This window comes from Oncorhynchus keta, chromosome 34, assembly GCF_023373465.1.
Source record: "Oncorhynchus keta strain PuntledgeMale-10-30-2019 chromosome 34, Oket_V2, whole genome shotgun sequence".
NCBI lineage: Eukaryota > Metazoa > Chordata > Actinopteri > Salmoniformes > Salmonidae > Oncorhynchus > Oncorhynchus keta.
In genome coordinates this window covers 70242912-70256242 of record NC_068454.1, presented here as the reverse complement: position 1 = coordinate 70256242, position 13331 = coordinate 70242912, and the positions used below count along the sequence as shown (strand labels likewise).

General features: G+C 56.8%; 2 long non-coding RNA genes across 5 annotated transcripts; both read right to left on the bottom strand.

Annotated features, from left to right (window-relative positions):
- Window positions 1-468: 468 nt before the first annotated feature.
- LOC127915198 (uncharacterized) lies at window positions 469-12693 on the bottom strand. Of its 3 annotated transcripts, none has more exons than XR_008090532.1 (4): window positions 12594-12693; window positions 12211-12310; window positions 1620-1717; window positions 469-542 (listed from the first exon to the last, which is right to left on the bottom strand). It is a non-coding gene; the product is annotated as an uncharacterized LOC127915198 (long non-coding RNA). The 3 variants fall into 3 exon arrangements; XR_008090534.1 differs by lacking the exon at window positions 469-542 and adding an exon at window positions 678-773; XR_008090533.1 differs by lacking the exon at window positions 1620-1717 and having other exon boundaries at window positions 479-610.
- LOC127915200 (uncharacterized) lies at window positions 2109-9648 on the bottom strand. Of its 2 annotated transcripts, none has more exons than XR_008090537.1 (4): window positions 9604-9648; window positions 8349-8380; window positions 2881-2948; window positions 2109-2144 (listed from the first exon to the last, which is right to left on the bottom strand). It is a non-coding gene; the product is annotated as an uncharacterized LOC127915200 (long non-coding RNA). The 2 variants fall into 2 exon arrangements; XR_008090536.1 differs by lacking the exon at window positions 2109-2144 and adding an exon at window positions 2600-2635.
- Window positions 12694-13331: the final 638 nt, after the last annotated feature.

The window sequence follows — 13331 nt, the reverse complement described above, 5'->3', positions numbered from 1 at the left end:
CTTGGGGGTCGTCAGCAATGCTTTATTGGCATGACAACGTACTTGTTAAAGCAATACTCCCTCTACATCCGTCTCCCTATTTCTACATACCCAGGCTGTGCTGATTTGGTTCTCTCTTTCCTTCTCTCCTGATTGTGTTCTCTCGGTCCTTCCCTCCCACCTCTGACTGTTCCCTCTCTCTCCTTCCCTCCCACTTCTTACTGTTCCCTCTCTCTCCTTCTTTCCTATTGTGTTCTCTCTCTCCTTCCCTCCCACCTCTGACTGTTCCCTCTCTCTCCTTCCCTCCCACCTCTGACTGTTCCCTCTCTCTCCTTCCCTGATCTGACTGTTCCTCTCTCTCCTTCCTCCCACCTCTGACTGTTCCTCTCTCTCCTTCCCTCCCACCTCTGAATGTTCCCTCTCTCTCCTTCCCTCCCTCCCAGTTCTCTCTCTCCTTCCTCCCACCTCTGTGTTCCCCTCTCGGTCCTTCCTCCCACCTCTGACTGTTCCCTCTCTCTCCTTCCCTCCCACCTCTGACTGTTCTCTCTCTCCTTCCTTCCCACCTCTGACTGTTCCCTCTCTCTCCTTCCCTCCCACTTCTTACTGTTCCCTCTCTCTCCTTCCCTCCCACCTCTGACTGTTCCCTCTCTCTCCTTCCCTCCACCTGACTGTTCTCTCTCTCCTTCCCTCCCACCTCTGACTGTTCTCTCTCTCCTTCCCTCCCACCTCTGACTGTTCCCTCTCTCTCCTTCCCTCCCACCTCTGACTGTTCCCTCTCTCTCCTTCCCTCCCACCTCTGACTGTTCTCTCTCTCCTTCCCTCCCACCTCTGACTGTTCCCTCTCTCTGTTCCTTCCTTCCCCCACCTCTGACTGTTCTCTCTCTCCTTCCTTCCCACCTCTGACTGTTCCCTCTCCTTCCTCCCCACCTCCGACTGTTCTCTCTCTCCTTCCCTCCCACCTCTGACTGTTCCCTCTCTCCTTCCCTCCCACCTCTGACTGTTTCCTCCTCCCTCTCCTTCCTCTCCACCTCCCACCTCTGACTGTTCCCTCTCTCCTTCTCCCACCTCTGACTGTTCCCTCCTTCCCCTCCCACCTCTGACTGTTCCTCTCTCTCCTTCCTCCACCTCCGACTGTTCCCTCTCTCTCCTTCCCTCCACCTCCTGACTGTTCCTCTCTCTCCTTCCCTCCCACCTCTGACTGTTCCCTCTCTCCCTTCCCTCCCACCTCTGACTGTTCCCTCTCTCTCCTTCCCTCCCACCTCTGACTGTTCCCCTTCTTACTGTTCTCTCTTCTTTCCTGATTGTGTTCTCTCGGTCCTTCCCTCCCACCTCTGACTGTTCCCTCTCTCTCCTTCCCTCCCACCTCTGACTGTTCCACCTCCGACTGTTCTCTCTCTCCTTCCCTCCCACCTGATTGTTCTCTCTGTTCCCTCTCTCTGTTCTCTCCTTCCCTCCCACCTCTGACTGTTCCTCTCTCTCCTCCTTCCCTCTCTCTCCTTCCCTCCCACCTCTGACTGTTCTCTCTCTCCTTCCCTCCCACCTCCTGACTGTTCTCTCTCTCCTTCCCTCCCACCTCTGACTGTTCCCTCTCTCTCCTTCCCTCCCACCTCTGACTGTTCCCTCTCTCTCCTTCCTCCCACCTCCGACTGTTCTCTCTCTCCTTCCCTCCCACCTCTGACTGTTCCCTCTCTCTCCTTCCCTCCCACCTCCGACTGTTCTCTCTCTCCTTCCCTCCCACCTCCGACTGTTCTCTCTCTCCTTCCCTCCCACCTCTTACTGTTCCCTCTCTCTCCTTCCCTCCCACCTCTGACTGTTCCCTCTCTCTCCTTCCCCCTCCCACTCTCCTTCTTTCCTGACTGTGTTCTCTCGGTCCTTCCCTCCCACCTCTGACTGTTCCCTCTCTCTCCCCTCCCACTTCTTACTGTTCCCTCTCTTCCTTCCCTCCACCTCTGACTGTTCTCTCTCCTTCCTCCACCTCCGACTGTTCTCTCTCCCCTTCCCTCCCACCTCTGACTGTTCCTCTCTCTCCTTCCTCCACCTCTGACTGTTCCTCTCTCCTCCTTCCCTCCCACTTCTTACTGTTCCCCTCTCTCCTTCTTTCCTGATTGTGTTCCCTCGGTCCTTCCCTCCCACCTCCGACTGTTCTCTCTCTCCTTCCCTCCCACCTCTTACTGTTCCCTCCTTCCCACCCACCTCTGACTGTTTCTCTCTCCTTCCTCCCACCTCCGACTGTTCTCTCTCTCCTTCCCTCCCACCTCTGACTGTTCCCTCTCTCTCCTTCCCTCCCACCTCTGACTGTTCTCTCTCCTTCCCTCCCACCTCTGACTGTTCCCACCTCTGACTGTTCTCTCCTTCCCTCCCACCTCTGACTGTTCCCTCTCTCCTTCCCTCCCACCTCTGACTGTTCCTCTCCTTCCCTCTTCCTCCCACCTCTGACTGTTCCTCTCTTCCTTCCTCCCACCTCTGACTGTTCCCTCTCTCTCCTTCCCTCCCACCTCTGACTGTTCCCTCTCTCTCCTTCCCTCCACCTCTGACTGTTCCTCTCTCTCCTTCCCTCCCACCTCTGACTGTTCCTCTCCTTCCTCCACCTCCACCTCGACTGTTCTCTCTCTCCTTCCTCCCACCTCCGACTGTTCTCTCTCTCCTTCCCTCCCACCTCTGACTGTTTTCTCTCCTTCCTTCCCTCTCTCTCCTCTGACCTCTGACTGTTCCCTCTCTCTCCTTCCCTCCACCTCTGACTGTTCCCTCTCTCTCCTTCCCTCCCACCTCTGACTGTTCCCTCTCTCTCCTTCCCTCCCACCTCTGACTGTTCTCTCTCTGTTTCCCTCTCTCCTTCCCTCCACTTCTTACTGTTCCCTCTCTCCTTCTTTCCTGATTGTGTTCTCTCTCCTTCCCTCCCACCTCTGACTGTTCCCTCTCTCTCCTTCCCTCCCACCTCTTACTGTTCCCTCTCTCTCCTTCCCTCCCACCTCTGACTGTTCCTCTCTCTCCTTCCTCCCACCTCTGACTGTTCTCTCTCTCCTTCCCCCACCTCTGACTGTTCCTCTCTCTCCTTCCCTCCCACCTCTGACTGTTCCCTCTCTCTCCTTCCCTCCCACCTCTGACTGTTCCCTCTCTCTCCTTCCCTCCACTTCTTACTGTTCCCCTCTCTCCTTCTTTCCTGATTGTGTTCTCTCTCCTTCCCTCCCACCTCTCTGTTCCTCTCTCTCCTTCCCTCCCACTGTTCCCCTCTCTCCTTCCTCCACCTCTGACTGTTCCCTCTCTTCCCTCCCACCTCTGACTGTTCCTCTCCTTCCCCCACCTCTGACTGTTTCTCTCTCCTTCCCTCCCACCTCTGACTGTTCCTCTCTCTCCTTCCCTCCCACCTCTGACTGTTCCCTCTCTCTCCTTCCTCCCACCTCTGACTGTTCCCTCTCTCTCCTTCCCTCCCACTTCTTACTGTTCCCTCTTCTCCTTCTCTCTGATTGTTCCTTCCTTCCCTCCCACCTCTGACTGTTCCCTGTTCCCTCTCTCCACCTCTGACTGTTCCCTTCTCCTTCCTCCACCTCTGACTGTTCCCCTCTCTTCCCTCCCTCTCTCTCTCCTTCTCTCCTTCCTTCCCTCCCACCTCTGACTGTTCCTCTCTCCTCCCACCCTTCCCTCCCTTTCCTCCCACCTCTGACTGTTCCCTCTCTCTCCTTCCTCCCACCTCTCTGACTGTTCCCACCCTGACTGTTCCTCTCTCTCCTTCCCTCTCTCTCCTTCCTTCCCTCCCACCTCTGACTGTTCCTCTCTCCTTCCCTCCCACCTCTGACTGTTCCCTCCCACCTCTGACTGTTCCTTCCTTCCCTCCCACCCTCTGACTCTTCTGTTCCTCTCCTTCTCCTTCTTTCCTGATTGTGTTCTCTCTCCTTCCCTCCCACCTCTGACTGTCCCTCTCTTCCTTCCTCCCACCTCCCACCTGACTGTTCCCTCTCTGTTCTCTTCCTCCCTCCACCCCTCCCTCCTTCCCTCCCCCACCTCTGACTGTTCTCTCTCTCTCTCCTTCCCTCCCACCTCCCACCTGACTGTTCCCCTCTTCTCTCCTTCCCTTCTGACTGTTCCCTCTCTCTCCTTCCTCCCACCTCTGACTGTTCCCTCTCTCTCCTTCCCTCCCACCTCCCACCTCTGACTGTTCCCTCTCTCCTCCCTCCTTCCCACCTCTGACTGTTCCCCTCTGTTCCCTCACTCTCCTTCTCTCCTCCCCTTCCCTCCCACCTCTGTTTCCCTGTTCCTCTCCTTCCCTCCCAACTGTTCCCTCTCTCTCCTTCCCTCCACTTCTTTCCTGATTGTGTTCTCTCGGTCCTTCCCTCCACCTCCGACTGTTCTCTCTCTCCTTCCCTCCCACCTCTTACTGTTCCCTCTCTCTCCTTCCCTCCACCTCTGACTGTTCCTCTCTCTCCTTCCCTCCACCTACTGTTCTCTCTCTCCTTCCTCCACCTCTGACTGTTCCTCTCTCTCCTTCCCTCCACCTCTGACTGTTCTCTCTCCTTCCCTCCCACCACCTCTGACTGTTCCTTCCCTCCCACTTCTCCTCTCTCCTTCTTTCCTGACCTCCCACCTGACTGTTCCCTCTCTCTCCTTCCCTCCCACTCTCTGTTCCCTCCTTCCTTCCCTCCCACCTCTGACTGTTCCTCTCTCTCCTTCCCTCCCACCTCCGACCTCTCTCTCCTTCCCTCCCACCTCTGACTGTTCCCCTCTCTCCTTCCTCCACCTTCCTCTGTTCCCTCTCTCTCCTTCCCTCCCACCTCTGACTGTTCCCTCTGATTGTGTTCTCTTCCTTCCCCCACCTCTGACTGTTCCCTCTCCTTCTCCCCTTCCCTCCCACCTGTTCCTCTCTCCTTCCTCCCACCTCTGACTGTTCCCTCTCTCTCCTTCCCTCCACCTCTCTGTTCTCCTTCCTTCCCTCCACCTCTGACTGTTCCCTCTCTCTCCTTCCCTCTCTCTGTTCCTTCCTTCCCACCTCCCACCTCTGACTGTTCCTCTCTCTCCCTGACTGTTCCTCTCTCTCCTTCCCTCCCACCTCTGTTCTCTCTCTCCTTCCCTCCCACCTCTTACTGTTCCCTCTCTCTTCCCCACCTTCCCTCCCACCTCCGACTGTTCCCTCTCTCCCTCCCACCTCTGACTGTTCCTTCCTTCTCCCCACCTGACTGTTCCCTCCTCTCTCCTTCCCTCCCACCTGTTCCCTCTCTCCTTCCCTCTCCTTCCTCTGACTGTTCCCTCTCTCTCCTTCCCTCCCACCTCTGACTGTTCTCTCTCTCCCTCCACCTCTGACTGTTCCCTCTCTCTCCTTCCCTCCCACCTCTGACTGTTCTCCTTCCCTCCTCTCTCCTTCCTTCCTTCCCACCTCTGACTGTTCCCTCTCTCTCCTTCCCCTCCACCTCTGACTGTTCCCTCTCTCTCCTTCCTTCCTTCCTGTTCTCTCTCTCCTTCCCTCCCACCTGACTGTTCTCCTCTCTTCTCCTTCTCCTTCCCACCTCTGACTGTTCTCTCTCTCCTTCCCTCCCACCTCTTACTGTTCCCACCCTCCTTCCTTCCCTCCCACTGACTGTTCCCTCTCTCTCTCCTGACTGTTCCTCTCCTTCCCTCCCACCTCCTGTTCCTCTCTCCTTCCCTCCCACCTCTTACTGTTCCCTCTCTCTCCTTCTTCCCTCCACCTCGACTGACTGTTCTCTCCTTCCCTCCTTCCTCTCCCCTCCCACCTCTGACTGTTCTCCTTCCCTCCCACCTCTCTCCTTCCTTCCCTCCCACTTCTCTGACTGTTCCTCTCTCTCCTTCCTCCCACCTCTGACTGTTCCCTCCTCTCCTCTCTCTCCTTCCCTCCTTCCTCTGTTCCTCTCTCCTTCCCACCTCTGACTGTTCCCTCTCTCTCCTTCCTCCCACCTCTGACTGTTCTCTCTCCTTCCCTCCTTCCCTGTTCCTCTCTCTCCTTCCCTCCCACCTCTGACTGTTCCCTCCTTCTCCTTCCCTCCCACCTCCACCTGACTGTTCCCTCTCCTTCCCTCCCACCTCTCCTCTCCTTCCCACCTCTGACTGTTCCTCTCTCTCTTCCCTCCCACTCTCTGACTGTTCCCTGTTCTCCTCCTTCCCTCCCACTCCTTCTCCACCTCTGACTGTTCCCTCTCTTCCTCCCACTTCTTACTGTTCCCTCCTCCTTCCTCCCACCTCTGTTCCTTCCCTCCCACCTCTGACCTTCCCTCTCCTCCTTCCCTCCCACTTCTGACTGTCTCTCTCCTTCCCTCTCTCTCCTCCACCTCTGACTGTTCCTCTCCCTTCCTCCACCTCTGACTGTTCCCTCTCTCTCCTTCCTCCCACCTCTGACTGTTCCCTCTCTCTCCTTCCCTCCCCCTCTCCTTCCTCCCACCTCTGACTGTTCCTCTCCTTCCTTCCCACCTCTGACTGTTCCCTCTCCTCCCACCTCTGACTGTTCCTTCCTTCCCTCCCACCTCTGACTGTTCCCTCTCTCCTTCCCTCCCACCTCCTCTCTCCTTCCCTCCACCTCTGACTGTTCCCTCTCCTCCTTCCCTCCCACCTCTTGTTCTCCTCCCACCTCTCCTTTCCTCCCACCTGACTGTTCTCTCTCTCCTTTCTCTACTGTTCCCTCTCTTCCTCCCTCCCACCTCTGACTGTTCTCCTCCTTCCCTCCCACCTCTCCTTCCTTCCCACCTCTGTTCCCCTCTCTCCTTCCCTCCCACCTCTGACTGTTCCCTCTCTCTCCTTTCCCTGTTCTCTCCTCTCCTTCCTCCCACCTCTGACTGTTCCTCTCTCTCCTTCCTTCCCACCTCCCACCTGACTGTTCTCTCTCTCCTTCCCCTCCCACCTCTACTGTTCCCTCTCTCTCCTTCCCCTCCCACCTCTGACTGTTCCCTCTCTCTCCTTCCCTCCCACCTTACTGTTCCCTCTCTCTCCTTCTCCTGATTGTGTTCCTCTCGGTCCTTCCTCCCACCTCTGACTGTTCCCTCTCTCTCCTTCCTCCCACTTCTTACTGTTCCCTCTCTCTCCTTCCCTCCCACCTCTGACTGTTCCCTCTCTTCCTTCCCTCCCACCTCCGACTGTTCTCTCTCCTTCCCCCACCTCTGACTGTTCCCTCTCTCTCCTTCCCTCCCACCTCTGACTGTTCCCTCTCTCCTTCCCTCCCACTTCTTACTGTTCCCTCTCTCTCCTTCTTTCCTGATTGTGTTCTCTCGGTCCTTCCCTCCCACCTCCGACTGTTTCTCTCTCCTTCCTCCACCTCTGACTGTTCCCTCTTCCTTCCCACCTCTGACTGTTCCCTCTCTCTCCTTCCCTCCCACCTCCGACTGTTCTCTCCTCCTTCCCTCCCACCTCTTCCCTCTCTCCTTCCTCCCACCTCCGACTGTTCTCTCTCTCCTTCCCTCCCACCTCCGACTGTTCTCTCTCTCCTTCCTCCCACCTCTTCTGTTCCCTCTCTCCTTCCCTCCCACCTCTGACTGTTCCCTCTCTCTCCTTCCCTCCACTTCTTGACTGTTTCCTCTCCTTCTTTCCCTTCCTTCCTTCCCTCCCACCTCTGACTGTTCCTCTCTCTCCTTCCCTCCCACTTCTTACTGTTCCCTCACTCTCCTTCCCTCCCACCTCTGACTGTTCCCTCTCTCTCCTTCCCTCCACCTCCGACTGTTCTCTCTCCTTCCCTCCCACCTCTGACTGTTCCCTCTCCTTCCTCCTGTTCTCTCTCCTTCCCTCCCACTTCTTACTGACTGTTCTCTCCTTCCCTCCCACCTCCTTCCTTCCCACCTCTTACTGTTCCCTCTCTCTCCTTCCCTCCCACTGTTCCCTCTCTCCTTCTCTCCACCTCCTTTCTCTCTCCTTCCCACCTCTGACTGTTCCCTCTCTCTCCTTCCCTCCCACCTCCCTCCTTCCCTCCCACCTCCGACTGTTCTCTCTCCTTCCTCCCACCTCTTACTGTTCCCTCTCTCTCCTTCCCTCCCACCTCTGACTGTTCCTCTCTCTCCTTCCCTCCCACTTCTTACTGTTCTCTCTCTCCTTCTTTCCTGATTGTGTTCTCTCGGTCCTTCCTCCCACCTCTGACTGTTCCTCTCTCTCCTTCCCTCCCACTTCTTACTGTTCCCTCACTCTCCTTCCCTCCCACCTCTGACTGTTCCCTCTCTCCTTCCCTCCCACCTCCCTGTTCTCTCTTCCTTCCCTCCCACCTCTGACTGTTCCCTCTTCCCTTCCCTCCCACCTCTGACTGTTCCCCTCTCTCTCCTTCCCTCCCACTGTTCCCTCTCTCTCCTTCTTTCCTGATTGTGTTCTCTGTCCTTCCCTCCCACCTCCGACTGTTCTCTCTCTCCTTCCCTCCCACCTCTTACTGTTCCCTCTCTCTCCTTCCCTCCCACCTCTGACTGTTCTCTCTCTCCTTCCCTCCCACCTCTCTCCTTCCTTCCCTCCCACCTCTGACTGTTCCCTCTCTCTCCTTCCCTCCCACCTCTGACTGTTCCTCTCTCTCCTTCCCTCCCACCTCCGACTCTCTCTCCTTCCCTCCCACCTCTGACTGTTCCTCTCTCTCCTTCCGTCCCACCTCTGACTGTTCCCTCTCTCTCCTTCTTTCCTGATTGTGTTCTCTCGGTCCTTCCCTCCCACCTCTGACTGTTCTCTCTCTCCTTCCCTCCCACCTCTCTGTTCCTCTCTCCTTCCCCACCTCTGACTGTTCTCTCTCTCCTTCCCTCCACCTCCTGACTGTTCTCTCTCCTCCTTCCCTCCCACCTCTGACTGTTCCTCTCTCTCCTTCCCTCCACCTCTGACTGTTCCTCTCTCTCCCTCCCACCTTGACTGTTCTCTCTCCTTCCCTCCCACCTCTGACTGTTCCCTCTTCCCTCCCACCTCTGACTGTTCCTTCCCCTCTGACTGTTCACTCTCCACCTCTGACTGTTCCCTCTCTCCTTCCCTCCACCTCTGACTGTTCCCTATCTCTCCTTCCCTCCACCTCTGACTGTTTCCCTCCTTCCCTTCTGACCCTCTCTCTCCTTCCTCCCACCTCTGACTGTTCTCTCCCTCCCACCTCCTTCCTTCCCACTCTCTGACTGTTCCCTCTCTGTTCTCTCCTTCTGACTGTTCCTCTCTCCTTCCCTCCCACCTCTGACTGTTCTCCCTCTCTCCTCCCACCTCTGACTGTTCCCTCTCTCTCCTTCCCTCCCACCTCCACCTCCCACCTGACTGTTACTGTTCCCTCTCTCCTTCCTCCACCTCTGACTGTTCCCCTCTCTCCTTCCCTCCCACCTTTCCTGATTGTGTTCTCTGTCCTTCCCTCCCACCTCTGACTGTTCCTCTCTCTCCTTCCCTCCCACTTCCTGTTCCTCTCTCTCCTTCCTCCCACCTCTGACTGTTCCCCTCTCTCCTTCCCTCCCACCTCTGACTGTTTCTCTCCTTCCTCCCACCTCTCTGTTTCTCTCTCCTTCCTCCCACCTCTGACTGTTCCTCTCTCCTTCTCCTCCCCCACCTCTGACTGTTCTCTCTCCTTCCCTCCCACCTCTGACTGTTCCCTCTCTCTCCTTCTTTCCTTGTGTTCTCCGGTCCTTCCCTCCCCCTCTGACTGTTCCCCCTCTCCTTCCCTCCCACTTCCTGTTCCCCTCTCTCCTCCCACCTCTGACTGACCTCCGACTGTTCTCTCTCTCCTTCCCTCCCACCTCTGACTGTTCCCTCTCTCTCCTTCCCTCCACCTCTGACTGTTCCCTCTCTCTCCTTCCCTCCCACCTCTGACTGTTCCTCTCTCTCCTTCCCTCCACTTCTTACTGTTCCCTCTCTCTCCTTCTTTCCTGATTGTGTTCTCTCGGTCCTTCCCTCCCACCTCTGACTGTTCCCTCTCTCCTTCCCTCTCTGACTGTTCCCTCTCTCTCCTTCCCTCCACCTCCTCTCCTCCCCACCTCTGACTGTTCCTCTCTCTCCTTCCTCCACCTCTGACTGTTCCTCTCTCTCCTTCCTCCCACCTCTTACTGTTCCCTCTCTCTCCTTCCCTCCCACCTCTGACTGTTCCCTCTCTCCTTCCCTCCCCACCTTCTGTTCTCTCTCTCTCCTTCCCTCCCACCTCTGACTGTTCTCTCTCCTTCCCCCACCTCTGACTGTTCCCTCTCTCTCCTTCCCTCCCACCTCCGACTGTTCTCTCCTCCTTCCCTCCACCTCTGACTGTTCCCTCTCTCTCCTTCCCTCCCACCTCTGACTGTTCCTCTCTCTCCTTCCTCCCACCTCTGACTGTTCCTCTCTCTCCTTCCTCCCACCTCTACTGTTCCCTCTCTCTCCTTCCCTCCCACCTCTGACTGTTCCCTCTCTCTCCTTCCCTCCCCCTCTCTCTCCTTCTTTCCTGATTGTGTTCTCTGTTCCCACCTCTGACTGTTCCCTCTCCTTCCTTCCCTCTCCTTCCCTCCCACCTCTGACTGTTCCCCCTCCTTCCCTCCCACCTCCGACTCCTCTCTTCCCTCCCACCTCTGACTGTTCTGACTGTTCCTCTCTCTCCTTCCCTCCCACTTCTGACTGTTCCTCTCTCTCCTTCTTTCCTGATTGTGTTCTCTCCTTCCCTCCCACCTCCTGTTTCCTTCCTCCACCTCTGACTGTTCCTCCCACCTCTGTTTCCTCTCCTTCCTCTCCCTCTCTCCTTCCCTCCCACCTCTGACTGTTCCCTCTCTCCTTCCTCCCACCTCTGACTGTTCCCTCTCTCTCCTTCCCTCCCTTCTGACTGTTCCCTCCTCTCCTTCCCCTCCCACCTCTGATTGTGTTTCTCTCTCCTTCCTCCACCTCTGACTGTTCCCTCTCTCTCCTTCCCTCCCACCTCTGACTGTTCCTCTCTCTCCTTCCCTCCCACCTCTGACTGTTCCCTCTCTCTCCTTCCTCCCACCTCTGACTGTTCCCCTCTCTCCTTCCCTCCCACCTCTCTCTCCTTCCCTCCCACCTCTGACCCCCTCTCTCCTTCCCTCCCACCTCTGACTGTTCTCTCTCTCCTTCCCTCCCACCTCTGACTGTTCCCTCTCTCCTTCTCCACCTCCTTCTCCTCTCCTTCCTCCCACCTCTGACTGTTCCCCTCTCTCCTTCCCTCCCACCTCTGACTGTTCTCTCTCCTTCCCTCCCTGACTGTTCCCTCTCTCTCCTTCCCTCCACCTCTGACTGTTCTCTCTCTCCTTCCCTCCACCTCTGACTGTTCTCTCTCTCCTTCCCTCCCACCTCTGACTGTTCCTCTCTCTCCTTCCCTCCACCTCTGACTGTTCCCTCTCTCTCCTTCCCTCCCACCTCTGACTGTTCCCTCTCTCTCCTTCCCTCCCACCTTCTGTTCCTCTCTCTCCTTCCCTCCACCTCTGACTGTTCCTCTCTCTCCTTCCCTCCACCTCTCTCTCTCTTCCTTCCCTCCCACCTCTGACTGTTCTCTCTCTCCTTCCCTCCCACCTCTGACTGTTCCTCTCTCTCCTTCCCTCCACCCTGACTGTTCCTCTCTCTCCTTCCTTCCCACCTGACTGTTCCTCTCTCTCCTTTTCTCTCTCTCCTTCCCTCCCACCTCTGACTGTTCCCCTCTCTCCTTCCCTCCCACTTCTTACTGTTCCCTCTCTCTCCTTCCTCTCTGACTGTTCCTCTCTCCTTCCCTCTCCACTGTTCCTCTCTCCTTCCTCCACCTCTGACTGTTCCCTCTCTCTCCTTCCCTCCTCTGACTGTTCTCCTTCCTTCCCTCCCACCTCTCTGTTCTCTCTCTCCTTCCTTCTGACTTCCCTCTCTCCTTCCCTCCCACCTCTGACTGTTCCCTCTCTCTCCTTCCCTCCCACCTCTGACTGTTCCCTCTCTCTCCTTCCCTCCCACCTCTGACTGTTCCCTCTCTCTCCTTCCCTCCCACCTCTGACTGTTCCCTCTCTCTCCTTCCCTCCCACCTCTGACTGTTCCCTCTCTCCTTCCTCCCACCTCTGACTGTTCCCTCTCTCTCCTTCCCTCCCACCTCTGACTGTTCCCTCTCTCTCCTTCTCTCCTGATTGTGTTCTCTCGGTCCTTCCCTCCCACCTCTGACTGTTCCCTCTCTCTCCTTCCCTCCCACCTACTGTTCCCTCTCTCTCCTTCCCTCCCACCTCTGACTGTTCCCTCTCTCTCCTTCCCTCCCACCTCGACTGTTCTCTCTCTCCTTCCCTCCCACCTCTGACTGTTCCCTCTCTCTCCTTCCCTCCCACCTCTGACTGTTCTCTCTCTCCTTCCCTCCCACCTCCTGACTGTTCTCTCTCTCTCCTTCCCTCCCACCTCTGACTGTTCCCTCTCTCTCCTTCCCTCCCACCTCCGACTGTTCTCTCTCTCCTTCCCTCCCACCTCTGACTGTTCCCTCTCTCTCCTTCCCTCCCACCTCTGACTGTTCCCTCTCTCTCCTTCCCTCCCACCTCTGACTGTTCCCTCTCTCTCCTTCCCTCTCTTACTGTTCCCTCTCTCCTTCCCTCCCACCTCTGACTGTTCCCTCTCTCTCCTTCCTCCACCTCTGACTGTTCCCTCTCTCTCCTTCCTCCCACCTCTGACTGTTCCTCTCTCTCCTTCCCCTCCACCTCTGACTGTTCTCTCTCCTTCCCTCCCACCTCCGACTGTTTCTCTCTCTCCTTCCTCCCACCTGACTGTTCTCTCTCTCCTTCCTCCACCTCTTACTGTTCCCTCTCTCTCCTTCCCTCCCACCTCTGACTGTTCTCTCTCTCCTTCCCTCCCACCTCTGACTGTTCCCTCTCTCTCCTTCCCTCCCACCTCTGACTGTTCCTCTCTCTCCTTCCTCCCACCTCTGACTGTTCCCTCTCTCTCCTTCCCTCCCACCTCTGACTGTTCCTCTCTCTCCTTCCCTCCCACCTCTGACTGTTCCCTCTCTCTCCTTCCTCCACCTCTGACTGTTCCCTCTCTCTCCTTCCCCTCCCACCTCTGACTGTTCCCTCTCTCTCCTTCACCTCCCACCTCTGACTGTTCCTCTCTCTCCTTCACCTCCCACCTCTGACTGTTCCCTCTCTCCTTCCTCCACCTCTGACTGTTCTCTCTCTCCTTCCCTCCACCTTTGACTGTTCCTCTCTCTCCTGATTGTGTTTCTCTCGGTCCTTCCCTCCCACCTCTGAATGTTCCCCTCTCTCTCCTTCTCTCCTGATTGTGTTCTCTCGGTCCTTCCCTCCCACCTCTGACTGTTCCCTCTCTCTCCTTCCCTCCCACCTCTGACTGTTCCCTCTCTCTCCTTCTCTCCTGATTGTGTTCTCTCGGTCCTTCCCTCCCACCTCTGACTGTTCCTCTCTCTCCTTCCTCCACCTCTGACTGTTCCCCTCTCTCTCCTTCCCTCCCACCACCTGACTGTTCCTCTCTCCTTCCTTCCCACCTCCACTGTTCCTCTCTCTCCTTCCTTCCCA